This window comes from Balaenoptera borealis, assembly GCF_965194805.1.
Source record: "Balaenoptera borealis genome assembly, chromosome: 16".
Lineage (NCBI taxonomy): Eukaryota > Metazoa > Chordata > Mammalia > Artiodactyla > Balaenopteridae > Balaenoptera > Balaenoptera borealis.
The window spans coordinates 12,918,157-12,938,317 of NC_138872.1; the positions used below are offsets into that span (position 1 = coordinate 12,918,157).

The following is a 20,161-nucleotide window of genomic DNA, read 5'->3' on the forward strand; positions in this document are numbered from 1 at the left end:
GCAAGCCTCCTGTGCACACCCCGAAAAGCAACCTGTGACAGATTAGCGACCCCAGGAAGCCCGCCCTCTTCCCCAGGGGCTGCTGACACCCCACTAGTGCTCCACCCCCAGCTTGGCGAATACAAATGAGCAGCATCTAATGCAGACTCATCCGTCAGGCTGCTTTCTTCCTCCCTAGCTGAGAGGACCCGCAGGGACACAGCAGGAGGAGGAGGAGAAGCTGCAGGGCAAGGAGTGTGGGGAGGGGGGTGGGGATGAGGGAAGGGAGGATGTCGGCTTCCCTCAGAGCTCCTCCAGGGCCCTGAGATCCCTCCATCACTGGGTGCAAATCCACACCTTGTTCCCAAATGAGCGTGCCTGCCTGAGCACACACCCACAGGGACGCTGTGGATACACACGTGTGAGCACATATCCACCTTTGTACAGAGCCTGTCTACAGCACATGTGTGTGTTTGCACACATGTGTACTCCCATGCACGCACACAGCCATGGAGCCATGCATGTGCGCACACACAAAGCATTTTCCCACCGTCTCATACGCACGTGTGGACACACTGCCCGTAACAGTTGTATGCATAGCGCCCTACTGTGTACATACACCCTCACATATAAGGAGTTGAATCACTGATTCTGAGGCCAGACTATCTGGGTCCAGATCCCAGCACCAAACCGTGTGACTTGGCTCAGCGATTTAACTCCTCTGTGCCTCGGTTTCTTAAAACTAAGAACCTGTCTCAGATAAAGCTGTTGTGAGGATCACATGAGTCAATACATGGAAAGTACTTAGAAGAATGTCTGGCAAACAATGGGCACTTTACAGACATCAGTCAAAATCACAGTCCCATGTACAGGTCCACACATTCACTTCCTCACATGCGCCCCCTGCAAGCACCTACCTGCATGCACCTGCACTTACCACACCTGAACCAGTACCAGCCTCGGCAGCACACACATGGAGATGCATGTTCATATGTGCACAAACATAGCAAGCCCAGGCTGCAAGCTTGCACATGACTCCTGCAAATCAGCACCCACACACATACCATGTGCACCATACATATGTGTTCGCGTGCATACATATACCCATGCACACCATACGTACATGCACACCATACGTACATACGTACATGCACCTCCGTGCATACATGCATACCATAATCTGTGTCCCCCATGCACACATGTACTCATGAGCACCATACTCCCCATGCACACCACATCCCTCCTCTCCCCGGCAGGGCCAGTTCCTCCATCCCCTCCCTCTTGGACTCAGCCTGATGCCCTGCAGGTCTGAGTCTCTCCAGGAGCCCCTGGCAGAGGGAGGCCTTCATCTCTGAAAACCTCAGGTGTGTGTATCCCATGACCGAGCTAGTCCGCCCTCAGTCATAGTTTGTCCTTGGGAAGATTTCACGCACGTGGACATGGAGCTATGTCTGAGGGTGCTCATTGCAGCAGTGCTCATAATAGCAAAAAACTGCAGTTGACCTAAATGTCCCTCAGCAGAACAGCTACATAAATAGCATTTTCTCCAAACTAAAGAATACAGAGTTTGAACAGAATTTTTAGATCTTTATTACTGTCATGGAAACATCTTCAAGACATGGTGTTCAGATGTAAAGTAGATAGCTAGTGGGAAGCAGCCGCATAGCACAGGGAGATCAGCTTGGTGCTTTGTGACCACCTAGAGGGGTGGGATAGGGAGGATGGGAGGGAGACACAAGAGGGAGGGGATACGGGGATGTATGTATACGTATAGCTGATTCACTTTGTTATACAGCAGAAACTAACACAACATTGTAAAGCAATTGTACTCCAATAAAGATGTTAAAACAAAAATTTAAAAAATTGAAAAAAAAAAAGACATGGTGTTGAGTGAAAGTGGGTTGAAGAGTGAAACAAGTTGAAGAATGATAACCCAGTTTGATACCATTTGCATGAAATAAGATAAATATTATGTCCTTTTTGTGGGCCAGTATATGGGAAAAATATATGAAAAATGATCTAGAAAGATGCATTTAACAGATCACAGAGGTTACTTCCAAGGAGGGGACCAAGGCTGGATAACAGAGACATTTGTCCTAAAGAGTCAGCAAAATAACTGACAAGAAGTAATAAGCGAATTTAGAAAGATCACAGGATAGAAGACCAATAGAAAAAACTAGCAATGAACAGTTGGAAAATGAAATTTTAAAATGCCATTTGCAATAGCATCAGAAAATGTTAAAATACCTTGGGATATATTTAACCAAATGCACACAAGACCTGTGTTCTAAAAACTACAAACAGAAATTAAACACTGAAATAAATGGAAGGATATACCTAGTTCCTGGATTAGCAGACTCAATATTATCATTAAGATGGCAATTCTCACTAAACTGATTTATAGATTTAATGGAATCCCAACTGAAATTCCAGGAGACATTTTGAGAAATTGATGAGCTGATTATAAGGTTTAAATGAAAACACAAAGGACTTGGAATAGTAAAAAAAAAAAAAAAAATTGAACATAACTAAGTTTGGGGACTTACACTATCTGATTTCAAGACTTACTATAAAGCTACGATAATCAAGATAGGGTGGTACTGGTGTAAGGAAAGATGTAGAGATCAGTGGAACAGAAGAGACACTCCACAAATACACCACTCATATGTATTCAATTGCTGTTCAACAGGGGTGCCCAGGTAATTTAGTGTGGAAAAGAAAGTCTTTTTGACAAATGGTTCAGAAATAAATGAATATTTATATGGGGAAAAATGAACTTCAAGCACTAACTCATACCATATAAAAATTAACTTCAAATGGATCATAGACTTAAACATAAGAGCTAAAACTCTAGAAGAAAACAGAGGTGGAAATCTTTGAGATATTGAGGAAAGCAGATATTTCTTAGGACATACATAGTAATAACAATTACAAATAAAGATACATTGGACTTCATAAAAATTAAAAACTTCTGCCCCCTCCCCCCCACTATATCTGGGAAAGGACTTGCAGTGCAGAGGTTGGCAAAGGCTGAGTTTCTCTTCCTTCCTTTGCTCGTGTCAGGCTACCCTCTCCTGCAACCACAACCCTCTCTAGGCTCCACATCAGCTTCCTCCTGCGAGTCTTCAGGCCTGGGGAGGTAATAGTTTCCTTCTGATGCTAATCCTCGGGGCCCTCACCATCCCTTCTTGGTTCCCTTAACCTGCAGTCACCTTGTCAACACTCCCTCCCTCACACCCTGCTCAGTCTCCCTCTTGAGACATGCCATCTGTTTCCTGCTAGGACCCAGCCTGGGACAGAGACCGTTGCAGCCGCTGGTATGAGGTCTGTCTGGAGACGCGGGCACAGGTAAGCCAGCAGAGGAAAGCTCAACTTCATACACGGTGGAGACAGAGCAACGGTCAGAGGAAAGTTCGCCCCTGGGAGTATTGCCCCCTCCACCCCCAGCCCAGCTGGGGTTAATCTCTCAGGATAATAATGCTGAGAAACCTCAGATAACTGGAATGGACAGAAATGGGGGCGTCCCCATGATATGAGCTTCTGTAGGTCGCCCCTCTGTGCTCTGCACTATGTTGTCAGAAGAAGAATTTTCTAAGTTTGTTTTGTGCCTTCTGTTTCAAGGGGAGGTCGCCTAGTCCCTGGACTATCACAGATGGACATCTCCCCATCCAGGGCTTACTACTCCATGTCTAGGTTGACAACTTGCTCTATAGGACAGTTTTTCTCTTTGTCTAACCTGTGGCTCACATGCTGCAGCTTGATGACTTCCCACTTATTCAGCCTTTGAGAGAATTGAAATGAGCTTTTACAAAGTGAATCAAAAATTTCAATCCTTATGACAGTTTTTGACATGTCAAGACAACAGGATATTACGTATTGGATATCTTTTTTTTCTTTCTTTCTATTCATGTTTTTAACATCCATGATGAATTCAGAACCAAACTCATACATTTTGGAAATGCTAGGTTAGCCACACGTGTGTCTTGGCTGCAGGGCTCTTCAGAGCCTTTAACATGCTAATATTCTAAAGAGGAAGCTAGAGGGCGCAGCTTTTCCCGGACCCACTGACCCTGGAACCTTTCTATAGCAGAGCTTTACATGGTACTGACACCACAAGGAACATCCTTGGGAACAAACTGATAGAACCTAGCTCAGTTATTGCATAGATGGAGAACTGAGGCTTGGAAGGATGTGACTTGCAATACCTCACTGTGAGTTAGTGTCACACTAGGGTTTGCAACCCAGCTTAATAACATTAAATAAAGCAACGGGAGAGTGGATTGAAAGTAGCAGATAATGACCATCAGTTCCTTCCCTTTTCTTGTCTTCTGCTTGGAGTCTTAGTTTTATCACCTGTCAAATGGGAGCACTAACGTTTTCCCTACAGTATCTGTCATGACACTTTTGGTTACAAGTGATGGAAAAACCAGCTTAAAATGGCTTAAGCACAAAGGGAATTTATTGGGTCATATAAAGCTCAGCTTAATCCCGATACTGATAGTGTCGTCTGGACTCTTTTTATCTCCATAGTGGCTTTATGCTAAGGCAGGCCTTCCCCTGGAAGCATCAGGGATGATCCCCAGCAGCTCTGGGCTGATATCCTCCTAGCTTAGCTACCCCAGAAGATGGAGAGCACCTCTTTCCCAACATCACTGAAAAGTCCCAGGCTAACTGTATCTGGAGCAACCTGGGTCACATCCAGAGCCAGTCGCCGGAGTCTGGAGAATGGGGTGCTCTGGTTGGTCGGATCTTGATCACATGATAACACTGACCCAGCTCCCAGGAGCTGCTCACTGACAGCAAGTGGGTTGTTAGCAGCCAGCTCCCGTCTCTTTTCTGTCATACAAGACTGGCGAAATCCTGCCAGGGTCCTGATTATTGAATTTCAGCGCTCAGCATCTGTTTTTTAGCCATTGCATTTCCTTGGAGAAGAGGCAAGACGGCAGAGTGATTAAAATAGACTGTGACATTCAATGAACTATGGTTCGAATTCTGACCGAGCCATTTACTCACTAGATTAAATTACTTAATGTCTATGTGCCTCCATTCCCTTGCCTATAAAATGAAGTTAGTAATGCTGGGCACCTCTTGGGTTGTGGGGGTTAAATAAAGTGATTCATATAGGTAGATGGCTTAGAGCCACGCCTCACCTACCGTGGGGGACAGGGCTCCGTAAAAGTGAGCTAAATGTTAGGTACTTATTGGAGGGGGCAGGAGTCGTGGCAACCACCGGACCCGCCTTACCATGTCCACTCTACCCCTCTATCTCCCAGGGACCACCCTGCAGCCAGGGGGGATTTCAGTCCATGTTGTCTCTCTCTCCACTAAAAGCCCTTAGTGACCCGGTCAAGTACAGTGCTTGGCACATAGTAGGTGCTCAATGAATATTTGTTGAATGCAGAATCAGGGGCACCTCAGGCAGAATCAACCTTTTGCCTGCCATTCACAAATAATGATGAAGGAGTTTGTGCGGAGAACTCGTCCTCTGTGGGTCTCCAGAGACTACCGCAGATGCAAAAAGAGCAAAAGCTGGCTGCCCATCCACCTGTTAGACCCGTCTCCCGAGCGCAGGGCAAGCCGCCACCTGGTGAATAATTCACCTGCTCCAGTCAGCAGCTCCAAATGCTGTGTTGGCAAAAAGCAAGCAGCCTGCAGAACCGTTTCTTATTTTTACCAGACGTACAACCAGGGTCTTGGGCGCTTATGTTTCCATCCTACTCATTTCAGAGGCAATTAGCTGTTGGGTACTTTTGCCTGTAAGCTCCTCTGCACACTTACTTGTTAGATGCACTCATCCCTGTCCAAACAGGCCAGTGGAAGGCTGATGTCAACGCGCTGTTAAAGTACAATTTTAGCAGTCCTTTTAAACGACGACAGCATCTATGCATAAGTAACACTGTGTTAAGCCTCCCCTCGGGGACCTGCTTCATTAAAACAGCTGTTAATGAAGAGGCTTTATAAACCAGCATCTTTTACACAAAAACATATGATCTAAACCCTTTCTGCAGCCCCTCCCTGCCGCAGACAGACAGCCCAGAAGGGAGATAAAGCACCTGGAAGACTTCGCCATGAAGGGCAAAAGAAGCCAGTTTTAAATATTTTGAGTGAAGCCAGACCAGCCAACTAAAATTTGTTTTCTCCAGTGTTAGCTTGGGGATGTGTGGAGAAAAGCAGACCCAATTTCTTTCCATGACCAAACCTTCTTACCTCATTGGGCTGGGGGTGAGGTCACCCTGACACCTCTCTCTGTGACTTTAATGGGGTGGGGATGGGACTTGAACTCCAGGGCCCAGACACCAGGCTGCCAACAACTCAGCGGTTCCCGAGCGGCACCCATTCCCACTCCGCGTCAAGACTGTTGTTCTGGGCCATCTCAGTGCGCTGCCTGTGCTACTATTTAATATTCTTCTTTAAATTGGCTTCTTTTAAATTAAACCTCAGCCCATGCAGTTATGGCTGTGAGATCATGGAGCTCATGTCCATGTTTTCTATTTTTTCCTAATACACATTGAAATAAATGCATGCCTTAAAAATAGATAACGTTTATGGACATGGCATGTAAAATTACCTTGTGTACTCCAGTGTCACCACAGGGCACCTACTTTTGGAAATGCTGAATTAACTCAGTATTCCCAAGGACTGGGTCCAAACAACCACTGTTTACTGGGATTTGGCATTGGCTAGACATTATGATGATTAAGACCTAATTTGCCAGTCCAGAGACTTCTGTCCAAGAGACCTGCTTCGCCCGGGTAGCTGATACACACAAGGCTACCTCCAGACCAATTCTGGACTTGGGGGACCCAGGAGGACTGTGAGTGATAGAGAACTAATGTGATGATGTGTTTAATATATAGATAAATAGTTTATGTGATGGCAGGAACTTTTTGGGTAAGTCAAGGGAGGGAGGTTGGGAGTGAGAATAATGAAGCCGGAGTCGGTAGACCCAGGGCCTTGACTTAAATCTGTGCGAACAGCTGTCATCTCTTGCCTGGACTGTTACGAGTCTCCTAATTGGTCTTCTGGCATCCACCCTACGCCTTCCCCCTGTGTGTTCCACTTGACAGCCAGTGGTCCTTTTAATACATTAAGTCAGATAATCATATTTTATCATGAAAAAATCCTGCATTGACTTCCACTCTTGCTTAGAATAGAGGCCAAAGTCTTCATCAAGGCCTACAAGGCTCTATGTGATCTGACCACCCATTCTCTCTTCAACCCCAACTCCTATCACTCCCCTGCCTCACTCACCCAGCTCCAGCCCCACTGGCCTCCTTGCTGTTCTTCAAACACATTGAAAATGCTCCTGCCTCAGGGCCTTTGCACATGTTCATCCCTCTGCCAGGACTTCTCTTCCCTCAGATATGTGTATAGCTCGTTCTCTTATTTCATTCTCTGCAGATGTAACCTCCTCAGAGAGGCTCTCCCATTATCTAATGGTCCCATTATCTAAGAGATCACCCTGTTACTCTCTGCCTCCCTCTCTTTATTTTTCTTTGTGTGTGTGTATTTCTGTATATTTTTAGAGGATACATGTCACATTGAAAATGATAGTGGCCTGGGGTGACAAGGTGAGAAGTGGGTGGGGAGGGAGGTGCTACTTTTGAATTTTAAAAAATTACAATGATATTATTCATGTAATTAAAATCACTTGGCAAAGTAAAGAAAGAAGAGAACTGTCTAGAAACAACCAAGTCTGGATAAGAACCAAGATGTCTGGGAATTCTCCATTCCCTCCCTCCACCCCACCATCATCTCACACCGGAGGAAAGGATACTATGAATGGCATAGTCTGGAATGTTTAGTGGAGACCCTGGAGCAAGAACCCACCTCTCTCTGCAGGTGAATACTAAACCACACAGTCCACAGGCCAGATCTGGGTTCCATCTCCCGGATTCATTCAGAGTTCACCAGGGGACCAAGCCAGGCCAAATGAGACTCAATCTGGGGGCTTTTCCTGCCATAATGGGAATGAGTAACCATCGCCCCTATGGGATGGCTTGCTGTACAGGTGCCACCGCATGGAGAGTTGGCCTGAGCCTGAATCCATGAAGGGGAAAGCTGAGATCAGAGAGATGAGGACTCAGGAGATACAGCTTGAGCTCCTGGATCCAGCCATACCTGAAGCAAGCTATATTTGAACTTTTAATTTTCATGAGACAAACTTTTTTTTTTGTTTGCTCAGTCTTGCTTGAGTTGAATTTCTGTCCCTTCTAACTGAGAAAATTCAGAGTGATGGGGAGGCAAAGGGAGAAGAATTCAAATGGTGATGTGTCAGATTCTCTAGAAGAGGCTATTCAAGTAGAGTAAGCCAGGCCCAGAAAGCCTCTTCTCTCTAAGCAGCTGAAGTGCCCCAACTATGGATGAGGCATCTCTCTAAATCCTCACCACCTGCTTGAGGACATGTGAACCTGTGAGATGCCAGGCGTAGTGATCCTTGATAAAGTCATGTGAGTATGCACATAGGAAGTTATGTTCTCTCTCTGTCCTTACTCCTGTCCCCAGGGAGTAAATGATGGCTCCTTGTTGTGGTTCCCCTTCCCTGGAGTGGAGGCAGTCCTGGGAAAAGCAGACCCAGATCCAGGAATGCACCTGGATTCCTCACTCTGGAAATGACCTTTGTTAACTGTGGGCTCAGACTTTGGAGTGTGTTCTCAGAGTCCAGGACTTACCTGCCTGCACAGGTGGACCTCCCTCACCTGTGCTGTGAAAAGCCGTACGTCCTCAGGATACATTCGCTCTGCTTTTCTGACCTGGGCAAGGCTTTTCATGACGAGACTGACGTTTCACACTGTCATCTCTCAGATACTGAACCTCAGGCTGTTATAGAGGGGGAGACAGGCCTTGGTGATGCTGTGATCCACACTTCTAACTGTAGGGTCAGAGAGGCTGAGGCCCAAGTGGGAAAATGTCTTGGCTGAGGTTGTAAAATTGCCCGGGGCCAAGTCCAGATGAGAACCGAGCAGTCCTTGTCCTGCTCTTCCGAGAGACTCCTGCTTCGCTTAGTCACGGAAGCACCCCTGCCCTTGCAGGCTAGGCTCGTGGGCACCCAAGGAAAAGGGGCACAGCTCACTGCATGTCAGCAAGCATCCTTTTGTTCTCAGATGTCACTGGAATGCTGCAAAATCAAGAGGCCGTAGATGACTGGCTGGTGCTGGTAGGATCCTGAGCTGGATAATTCGCTCCTCAAGGTAAAGGCCATACTTACCTGGGTGTCCCCCAGGGCCTGGGAAAGCCCTGTACCCAGAGAGGCTCACCACAGTTTGTCTGGATTGAATTAAGCCAGTAACACTTGGACAGTGTCCATGGCTGCCACGCCTCCTTGACCAAAGGTCTCAGCATCCACGCTTTCTCCCTTTCTTAACCTCCTGGTGACAAAAGCCTAAGGTCTCCAAGTGTCACCCAAACATAAGGATTTTTGTAATCGATTTGAAAATGTGGTAACAATTAGGCCCCTTAGTGACCAATAAGCTCATAGACTGGATCCTCTGAGCTTTCGATACTTCCAAGTGACAATTCAGGGAGGCATGACCACTCCATGGAGGGAAAGGCAAAGATGTTCATGGTTTACAATCCCCAGACCGCCACCTCGCAAAAAGGAAAGAGGACAAGTCCTTCTTCTTGCTGCTGGGTCTTGGAAGCAGTCCTCTCAACCAGACCCTAATTAGGATGGACGGCTGTTCTCCACCCTGGGACTGGGAGGGAGCCTGCGATTATCTCAGCCAAGAAATCTCCAGCCCAGAGAAATGTCAGAGGCACCATATGGATGAACAGAAAAGAAACGATACATTTTTCAGGAGCCCCTTTGCGCCTTGGCTGTAGCCGACGATGAGATAGTGTGCTGGGCTTTGGGGGTGGGCAGCCTTGATCTGGCTCTATTTGGGGGTTCAGAAGCCTCATCCCGCCCATCCCCCACCTTCTGTAAGGTACTCAGCCACCTTCCGGGGCCAGTTCAACCACTGGGGAGAAGTCCCGGCTCCTTTGTAGAAGGAAAGACTTTCAGGCACTGATCTAAGCATGGAGAGTCACCAGGATGGGGGTCAAGAGAGGCCACAGAATGTGAGGGACCCTAAGATCACCTCATCTACTCTCTGGAACTCATCTTCAGAAATGCTTGCTCAGGGGTGCAAAGAAACTAGTATAGAGACATTCCTAGTAGTATTATTGGTAACAGTGAAAAATAACCTTTCAAATTGGAACAACTCAATATCCTCTACCAGAACACTGGTTAAATAGTGCAGTGGTTAAGAACATGGGCTCTGGGTTCAAATCTTAGCTTTACTGCTTACTGGCTGTGTGACCTAGAACAAGTTTCTTAGCCTCACTGTGGCCCAGGGTCTCCATTTTTATAAAGGAGAGAAAAAATATCAATATGTTTTAAGGCTTTCATGGTTTTCTTTGCTCAGCTCTCCCCTCTGTCCCCATTACACTTCCTTAAGCCAGGGTGTTCTGTTGGTTTTCATCAAGAGTCACTGATGCAGAATTACAATCAGAGCCTGATATTAAGCTTATTGGAACCACGGATCCTACAGGAAATGTTTATTGCTCCCAAGAGAGAAGAGCTGGTGCTCAGTCAGCAACCTGGTGGTTCAGGTTAAAAGATGGGTGTTGTCCTTGTTCTTCTCTTTGCCTCAGTTCCTGTCTCCAGTCCCCCAAATACAGATGGAGTGTGTACAGTGATGCTTCTCACCACCTGCACTGCACACCCTGGTCCCGACTTCATTAGTTCTGGCCTGACAAAGACACCGGTTTCTTATGTGGGATCCCTGCTTCCACCCTTGTCCCCATAGTCTGTTCTTCACAAGGACCCTGCTGGAACCTATGTCAGCTCACGTCCCTCCCCCTTTGAAGCCCCTTCCCCCATTTTCATCCATTTAGAATAAAATCTAAATGAATGAAAGCCTAAATAAATAAAAAATAAATATCTAGGGACTTCCCTGGCGGTCCAGTGGCCTTCCAATGCAGGGGGTGCAGGTTCAATCCCTGGTGGGGGAACTAAGATCCCACATGCCTCGTGGCCAAAAAACCAAAACATAAAACAGAAGCCATATTGTAACAAATTCAATAAAGACTTAAAAAATGGTCCACATCAAAAAAAAAATCTTTTTTTAAAAATTTATTTTAATTAATTAATTAATTAATTTTTATTTTTGGCTGCATTGGGTCTTCGTTGCTGCGCGCAGGCTTCCTCTAGCTGCGGAGAGCAGGGGCTACTCTTCGTTGCAGTGCGCGAGCTTCTCATTGCGGTGGCTTCTCTTGTTGTGGAGGACGGGCTCTAGGCGCGAGGGCTTCAGCAGTTGCAGCACGTGGGCTCAGTAGTTGTGGCTCACGGGCTCTAGAACGCAGTCTCAGTAGTTGTGGCACACAGGCTTAGTTGCTCCATGGCATGTGGGATCTTCCCGGGCCAGGGTTAGGACCTGTGTCCCCTGCATTGGCAGGCGGATTCTTAACCACGGTGCCACCAGGGAAGTACCCACCCCCGCAAAAAAAAAATCTTAAAAAAAAAAAAACTAAATAGAATAAGATCCTCACCATGGCCTTGCTTAATCTTTCCAGATTGTCCATCTACAGCTGCCTCCCTAACGCTTGCTATCTGACATTCCTCCCTCCCTTTATTTCCTACTTAGCACTTTTTTTCTCTTTGAAATTATTGCATGTATTCATTTTCTAATGTGATTGTCTGTCTCCTCCACTCTTTGAGAGTAGGGATTGTGTCTGTCTTATTCACTACTGTAGCCCCAGGCCCTGGAATATTGCCGAGCAAAGGAAGTACTCGAAAGATATTTGTTGGAAACATGATTTGCTCTTAACATCTATTCTGCTTAAGGTTTGGGGGCAAGAACAATTTTACATTAGAAAAGGGATAGAGGTGATTATCCTTGTGAATCCAGCTGCAATTCCCATGTCTTGGTCTAAATCCACTTACCAGCCTGCTGTACATGTTGATACCAGTCTTCTTGCACCAGGAGCTCAAGGCCCAGCTTTGTGACTATGAGTAGACACAGGCGTGTGTGGAAGCACATAATCTTCCTGAGAGTCCTCTGCCTCTGTTTCCTCATTTGTCAAAAACAAATATAAAAATGGGCCTGTGTCCTTCAAGAGACTTTCTAGCCCTGGGTTCTGTGATTCTCAGGAAGGAGGGCTGGAGCTGCAGCTCACGTCTGCCGCCTGGGCCAGGTGGGATGAAGCCAGGGAGAGGGTCGTGCTGCGCCCTGTTCCCAGTGCCCTGTCCCCGCTGCCGGCCCTCTCAGAGCACTCCCAGGCATTAATTATCAGCCAGCTGAGTTTCTCTGGGATCAGCCTTGTTTCCTGCTCTGTGAGCAGGGGCTAGAGAGAAACCAGAGGGAATTATTCCATCAGATGGAGCTATCCGTGGGCTGGTTTCTAAGGAAATCCCTCAGCTCCTTCTCCTTCTGGCCTGGGGCCAGTGTTCTCTCCAGATGCTGAGGAAATTGTTGGAAGGATATGAGACAAACAGATATAGTAAAAGCAATTATAGTAAAATGCTCATGGTGGAATGTAGGTGGTGGGTATAATGTGTTCACTGTAAAATTCGTTTAAAATTTTTCAAAATAAAATGTCAGGGAAAAGTGACATGAAAAAAATTTTTTTTTTCTTTTAGTAAAAGACTTAAAGTAGCTGAGCCAAGAGCATGTCCAGGGCACGGCCGATCTGACATCCTGTCTACAGCATGGATGGACACCCCTCTTGGTCCCCATTCCCTGCTCATGGCCGCACCACTCTTTCTCTTCGTCTTCTCATGGACCTTGGCAGCTGTCTCTGAAAACAGCTCATTAGTCCGGAGTGTTCAGAAACATCACTCTTGCTTCTGGATTCTTCTGCTGAATCTGCAAAGAGGAACTGGTCCCCAGGTGACCAAGGAGTCCCAGCCCCAGACACCACAGCTGTGGAGAAATGGTCGGGACCTCACTCAGGTCCAGCCGGAAAGACCCAAATGGATGTTTCCCTCTGAGGATTCCCAAACCCTACAAAAGGAGGGAAGAGGAATTTGACAAGAGGAAAAAGTGGCCAGAGACAGAGCAAGGGATCTGGTGGGATGGAAAAACTTCCACGAGAGGCGTGAAGAAAGGAAATTATGGTACTGGGAGGGGGGTGTGTGGAGACCCCCCACGTGCTGCAGTCAGAGATCCTGTGACAGAGGCGAGGATCCTTCCAGGGAGGTGAGTAAGCCCCACCTCTGTGTCTTCCTTCATTTTGCAAGTATTTATTGATGGTCTGTTATGTACCAGGCAGGGCAGTGGGTGCTGGGAAGAGCAGGTTCCTGTCCAGACGACCACTGTCACTTTTCTCCCTTGAAATCCCTTTCTGCACCCAACAGCCAGGGTGAGCCAGTTAAAAGTCCATCTGACCTCAGGGCCTTTGCACTTGCCGTTCCCCGTGCCTGGACAGCTCTTTGCCCAGTTGTCTGTGTGGCTCACTCCCTTACCTCCTTCAGGTCTCTCCTCAGATGTTCCCTTCCCAGTAAGGCCCTCCTTGGCTGCTCTATTTAAACTTGTAGCCTCCCTCCCATCCCTGCCCATTCCCTGTCCTCCGTACCGACACTTACCACTATCTGACATGATACGTATTTTATGTGTTTATTGATCTTACCTCATGAGAACGTCTGTCTCAGAAGCACTGTGTAGGCTTTGTTCATGGCTATATCCCAGGCACTAAAATAGTGCCTGGCATATAGTAGGCGCTCATGTATATTTAAGGAATGAGAAAAAAAATCCTTTCCCTCTGTTTTAAAGTATAGTGTATTAACAGAAAATTTGAGGTATGGTAAGGCCAACAGAAGATCGCTGCCATTGAAGAGGTAGTTTTCTTACAGTTCCCAAGAGAAGCATGCCACCCACGGGGAAGTGCCTGGTGGGGCAGAGGTGGGGCGGGGGGGAAACTGTGGGCAAGAGCCTTGTTGTGTGGTTTCCATTGAAAGGAGTAGAAGAAGCAGGGCACGCAGGCTTAGGATTGGCTAGTTTGAATGGTTTTAGGGGGCTCTGGGGCAGAGGGTCTGTCTCTGGTGGTCTGGTACTGGCCCTAGAGTGATTAGGGCAGGTGGATGGTGGCCTGGAGCGTGAGGGCCTGAAAAAGGAGGTGGTTGGGATGTGGGCTGTGGATTGGTCAGTTTGTAGTTGAAAAGTACACTCACAGGCAAGTTGTTTAGTGTCTCTAGGAATTGGCCATCCCTGGGAGGGTCAGTCCCTCCAGGGTCAGCAAGGCCCAAGAATATAGAAAATAAAAAACAGGGTTATTTCACCCTTCTCCTGCTGATAGCACTCCAGCTGTGTTTGGGGGCATGGCTTCTCCGTTATTCCCATTATATTACATTTGTGAAGGGTGGAATATGTGAGCCAAGCAAAGCCAATCAGCCTATTCCACTCCTCTAGCCCAGCAATTGACTCAGAGACAGACATGTGACCCAGATCTGGTCACTGAGAGAGAAGTACTCAGGCTGAGAAAAGGATATAGGGATGGGTCATTGGGGACGGGGCGGGGAGGGGGGTCGTGGGGCTGGAGGCTAAACTAAGCATGATAATCCTATTTCCCTTTGTCAGTGCTTGGTGAATGGTTGGGTGCGTACTTAGGGCCAGATAAAATACAGGGTGTCCAGTTATATTTGAATTTCTGACAATGAATAGTTTTTTAGTATAAATATGTCACAATGTAAATTCACAACTGAATGTATGTTTATTTGCTAAATCTGGCAACCCTAGTATAACCCACTCTGGGCCAAAAAGACATAAGGGGGTATGGGTAGTGCAGCTGGCAGCTGGGTTCCGTGAGGGACTTTGATCCCTGCTTAAGAGAGAGACAGCAAAGAGTCTGACATTCATTTCTTCCCTCTGTGAGGATGTGATGTTTGGAACTGTGCAGCCATCTTGAAACCATTAGGCATTAAGTTTGAGGACAGATGAAGATGTTTGAGCAGAGGGACAGAAAGATTCCAGCTCCTTAATTACAACATTGTTCTTCCAAACCCAGCCCCAGGAATGCCCCTCTCTGTACTTATTTTTATGTGAGATAATTAAATGTCTCTCTTGCTTAAGCCAGCAGTTCTCAATCTTGGCTGCATTTTAGAAGCACTTGGGGAGATTTTAAATACGTGGATGCCAATGCCATACTCCACAGCAATTGTCAGAATTTCTGAGGATAGGACTCAGGCATTAGTGGGTTTTTAAAGCTCCCCAGGTGATTGTAATGTACAGCCCCTTGCTACTCAAAGTGTGGTCCCTGGACTTCGCCTGGGAGGATGTTATAGCCATGAACCTAGACCTAATGAATTAGAAGCTGCTGTTTAACAAGGAACCCAGGAGATTTGCATGCACATTAAAGTTTGGAAAGCACTGTCTTAAACCACTGTTAATTATTTATGCCTTGCAGCTGAACGAATCTTGATTCCCATTCAAATAGTCAGGACTCCAAGGCACTAAGGAATCCAGCCCCACAAGCGTTCCCTGTTCTCTGAAACAGCCAGATACACTGCATTCAGAGGTTTGGTGTCTTCGGGACAGTGTCCATCTCTAGTGCAGGCCACATGCAGCTTTTCTGGTGATCTGATTTTCACCAGAGCATGAACATCTCCTGAACTTCTGTACATGAATAGTTTTCTCAACCTTTTAGCCAAAAAGCTCCCTTCCTGTGGCCCCTGAGGTGGGTCAAGTCACCCCTGGGGTCCTGGCTGGGAGCCAGTGAGGAAGGCTGTTGGCCACCCTAACACATCTGGCTTCCACCTGGCCAAATGCTACTTGGGTACTGCTCTTGGTCTCCAGGGGATGGCCCTGCTCATCAACTCACACACGTGGGAGCTGCTCATAAAATGATTCTGGGCTGGGATAGAATTTAAGTCTCAAGCTGAGTCACCGTAGGCAAAGCTATGGGCCAGGTTTTTCATAAGATGAAGCTATAGGTCAGAAGGCGGGGCCACTGAGGGATGTGGACTCGTGTTTCAAACTCATTAAGAGAGCATGAAGCATTCAAGACAGAGTGGTCTGTAGGTGAAGAGAAGTCCCTGCTTCTGTGGGAAATGATGTCTAAGAACAGGTAATGTCTGCCCTTGGACAGGATGGGCTGAGAATATTCCCCATCCAGCCTAAATCAAGAGACCGGAAACCATCCTTGTGATGCAGGTCTCAGCACTTAAATTCACCAATTCCAGACCAATGGAGAGAAAAGTTATCCCCAAATCAAGGTGACTGACCTCCAAATATCAGTGGACATCCTCTGTATTTAATTGCCTTTGTAAATACATTAATTGTATCTTTAAGATCATTGAATGTGAACCACATTCTGGGCAGACAGACACACAAAAGCTCATATGGGATTGGTTCAAGATGGCAGAGTAGAAGGACGTGCTCTCACTCCCTCTTGCAAGAACACCAGAATCACAACTAACTGCTGAAAAATCATCGACAGGAAGACACTGGAACTCACCAAAAAAGATACCCCACATCCAAAGACAAAGGAGAAGCCACAATGAGATGGTAGGAGGGGCACAATCATAATAAATTCAAATCCCATAACTGCTGGGTGGGTGACTCACAAACTGGAGAACACTTATACCACAGAAGTCCACCCACTGGAGTGAAGGTTCTGAGCCCCATGTCAGGCTTCCCAATCTGGGGGCCCAGCAACGGGAGAAGGAATTCCTACAGAATCAGACTTTGAAGGCTAGCGGGATTTGATTGCAGGACTTCGACAGGACTGGGGGAAACAGAGACACCACTCTTGGAGGGCACACACAAAGTAGTGTGCGCATCGGGGCCCAGAGGAAGGAGCAGTGACCCCATAGGAGACTGAACCAGACCTACCTGCTAGTGTTGGAGGGTCTCCTGCAGAGGTGGGGGGAGGCTGTGGCTCACCAAGGGACAAGGACACTGGCAGCAGAAGTTCTGGGAAATACTCCTTGGTGTGAGCCCTCCCGGAGTCCACCATTAGCCCCACCAAAGAGCCCGGGTAGACTGCAGTGTTGGGTCGCCTCAGGCCAAACAACCAACAGGGAGGAAACCCAGCCCCACCCATCAGCAGACAAGTGGATTAAAGTTTTACTGAGCTCTGCCCATCAAAGCAACAGCCAGCCCTACCCTCCACCAGTTCCTCCCATCAGGAAACTTGCACAAGCCTCTTAGATAGCCTCATCCACCAGAGGGCAGACAGCAGAAACAAAAAGAACTACAATCCTGCAAACTGTGGAACAAAAACCACATTCACAGAAAGACAGACAGGATGAAAAGGAAGAGGGCTATGTACCAGATGAAGGAACAAGATAAAACCCCAGAAAAACAACTAAATGAAATGGAGATAGGCAACCTTCCAGGAAAAGAATTCAGAATAATGATAGTGAAGCTGATCCAGCACCTCGGAAAAGGAATGGAGGCAAAGATTGAGAAGATGGCAAGAAATGTTTAACAAAGATCTAGAAGAATTAAAGAACAAACAGACAGAGATGAACAACACAATAACTGAAATGAAAAATACACTAGAAGGAATCAATAGCAGAATAACTGAGGCAGAAGAACGGATAAGTGACCTGGAAGACAGAATGGTGGAATTCACTGCTGTGGAACAGAATAAAGAAAAAAGAATGAAAAGAAATGAAGACAGCCTAAGAGACCTCTGGGACAACATTAAACACAACAACATTCGCATTATAGGGGTCCTAGAAGGAGAAGAGAGAGAGAAAGGACCTGAGAAAATATTTGAAGAGATTATAGTCAAAAACTTCCCTAACATGGGAAAGGAAATAGCCACCCAAGTCCAGGAAGCGCAGAGAGTCCCATACAGGATAAACCCAAGGAGAAACATGCCGAGACACATAGTAATCAAATTGGCAAAACTTAAAGACAAAGAAAAATTACTGAAAGCAGCAAGGGAAAAACGACAAGTAACATACAAGGGAACTCCCATAAGGTTAACAGCTGATTTCTCAGCAGAACCTCTACAAGCCAGAAGGGAGTGGCATGATATACTTAAAGTGATGAAAGGGAAGAACCTACAACCAAGATTACTCTACCCGGCAAGGATCTCATTCAGATTCGATGGAGAAATCAAAAGCTTTACAGACAAGCAAAAGCTAAGAGAATTCAGCACTACCAAACCAGCTCTACAGCAAATGCTAAAGGAACTTCTCTAAGTGGGAAACACAAGAGAAGAAAAAGACCTACAAAAACAAACCCAAAACAATTAAGAAAATGGTCATAGGAACATACATATCGATAATTACCTTAAACGTGAATGGATTAAATGCTCCAACCAAAAGACACAGGCTTGTTGAATGGATACAAAAACAAGACCCATATGTATGCTGTCTACAAGAGACCCACTTCAGACCTAGGGACACATACAGACTGAAAGTGAGGGGATGGAAGAAGATATTCCATGCAAATGGAAATCAAAAGAAAGCTGGAGTAGCAATACTCATATCAGATAAAATAGACTTTAAAATAGAGAATATTTCAAGAGACAAAGAAGGACACTACATAATGATCAAGGGATCAATCCAAGAAGAAGATGTAACAATTATAAATATATATGCACCCAACATAGGAGCACCTCAATACATAAGGCAACTGCTAACAGCTATAAAAGAGGAAATCGACAGTAACACAATAAGAGTGGGGGACTTTAACACCTCACTTACACCAATGGACAGATCATCCAAACAGAAAATTAGTAAGGAAACAGAAGCTTTAAATGACACAATAGACCAGATAGATTTAATTGATATTTATAGGACATTCCATCCAAAAACAGCAGATCACACTTTCTTTTCAAGTGCACACGGAACATTCTCCAGGATAGATCACATCTTGGGTCACAAATCAAGCCTCAGTAAATTTAAGAAAATTGAAATCATATCAAGCATCTTTTCTGACCACAATGCTATGAAATTAGAAATGAATTACACGGAAAAAAACGTAAAAAACACAAACACATGGAGGCTAAACAATATGTTACTAAATAACCAAAAGATCACTGAAGAAATCAAAGAGGAAATCAAAAAATACCTAGAGGCAAATGATAATGAAAACACGACGATGCAAAACCTATGGCATGCAGCAAAAGCAGTTCTAAGAGGGAAGTTTATAGCTATAAAAGCCTACCTCAAGAAACAAGAAAAATCTCAAATAAACAATCTAACCTTACACCTAAAGGAACTAGAGAAAGAAGAACAAACAAAACTCAAAGTTAGGAGAAGGAAAGAAACCATAAAGATCAGAGCAGAAATAAATGAAATAGAAACAAAACAATAGCAAAGTTCAATAAAACTAAAAGCTGGTTCTTTGAGAAGATAAACAAAATTGATAAACCATTAGCCAGACTCATCAAGAAAAAGAGGGAGAGGACTCAAATCAATGAAATTAGAAATGAAAAAGGAGAAGTTACAACGGACACCGCAGAAATACAAAGCATCCTAAGAGACTACTACAAGCAACTCTATGCCAATAAAATGGACAACCTGGAAGAAATGGACAAATTCTTAGAAAGGTATAACCTTCCAAGACTGAACCAGGAAGAAACAGAAAATATGAACAGACCAATCACAAGTAATGAAATTGAAACTGTGATTAAAAATCTTCCAACAAACCAAAGTCCAGGACCAGATGGCTTCACAGGTGAATTCTATCAAACATTTAGAGAAGAGCTAACACCCATCCTTCTCAAACTCTTCCAAAAAATTGCAGAGGAAGGAACACTCCCAAACTCATTCTATGAGGCCACCATCACCCTGATACCAAAACCAGGCAAAGATACTACAAAAAAAGAAAAATACAGACCAATATCACTGATGAATATAGATGCAAAAATCCTCAACAAAATACTAGCTAACAGAATCCAACAACACATTAAAAGGATCATACACCATGGTCAAGTGGGATTTATCCCAGGGATGCAAGGATTCTTCAGTATACGCAAATCAATCGATATGATACACCATATTAACAAACTGAAGAATAAAAACCATATGATCATCTCAATAGATGCAGAAAAAGCTTTGGACAAAATTTAACACCCATTTATGATAAAAACTCTCCAGAAAGTGGGCATAGAGGGAACCTACCTCAACATAATAAAGGCCATATATGACAAAGCCACAGCAAACATCATTCTCAATGGTGAAAAACTGAAAGCATTTCCACTAAGATCAGGAACAAGACAAGGATGTCCACTCTCACCACTA

The 20,161-nt window shown here is 45.5% G+C and overlaps 1 long non-coding RNA gene across 9 annotated transcripts in view; it reads left to right on the forward strand.

The window, feature by feature from the left end:
* The window catches only part of LOC309613643, a 72,038-nt gene that overhangs the window by 11,433 nt on the left and 40,444 nt on the right, over positions 1-20,161 (forward strand). For 7 of the 9 annotated variants that reach the window (XR_014235820.1, XR_014235821.1, XR_014235822.1 and 4 more), the window contains exons 2-3: positions 3,262-9,170; positions 12,602-13,160. This is a non-coding gene — a long non-coding RNA (uncharacterized lncRNA). The remainder of the gene's footprint in view (positions 1-3,261; positions 9,171-12,601; positions 13,161-20,161) is intronic. The other 2 variants (XR_014235827.1, XR_014235828.1) reach the window with 2 other exon arrangements.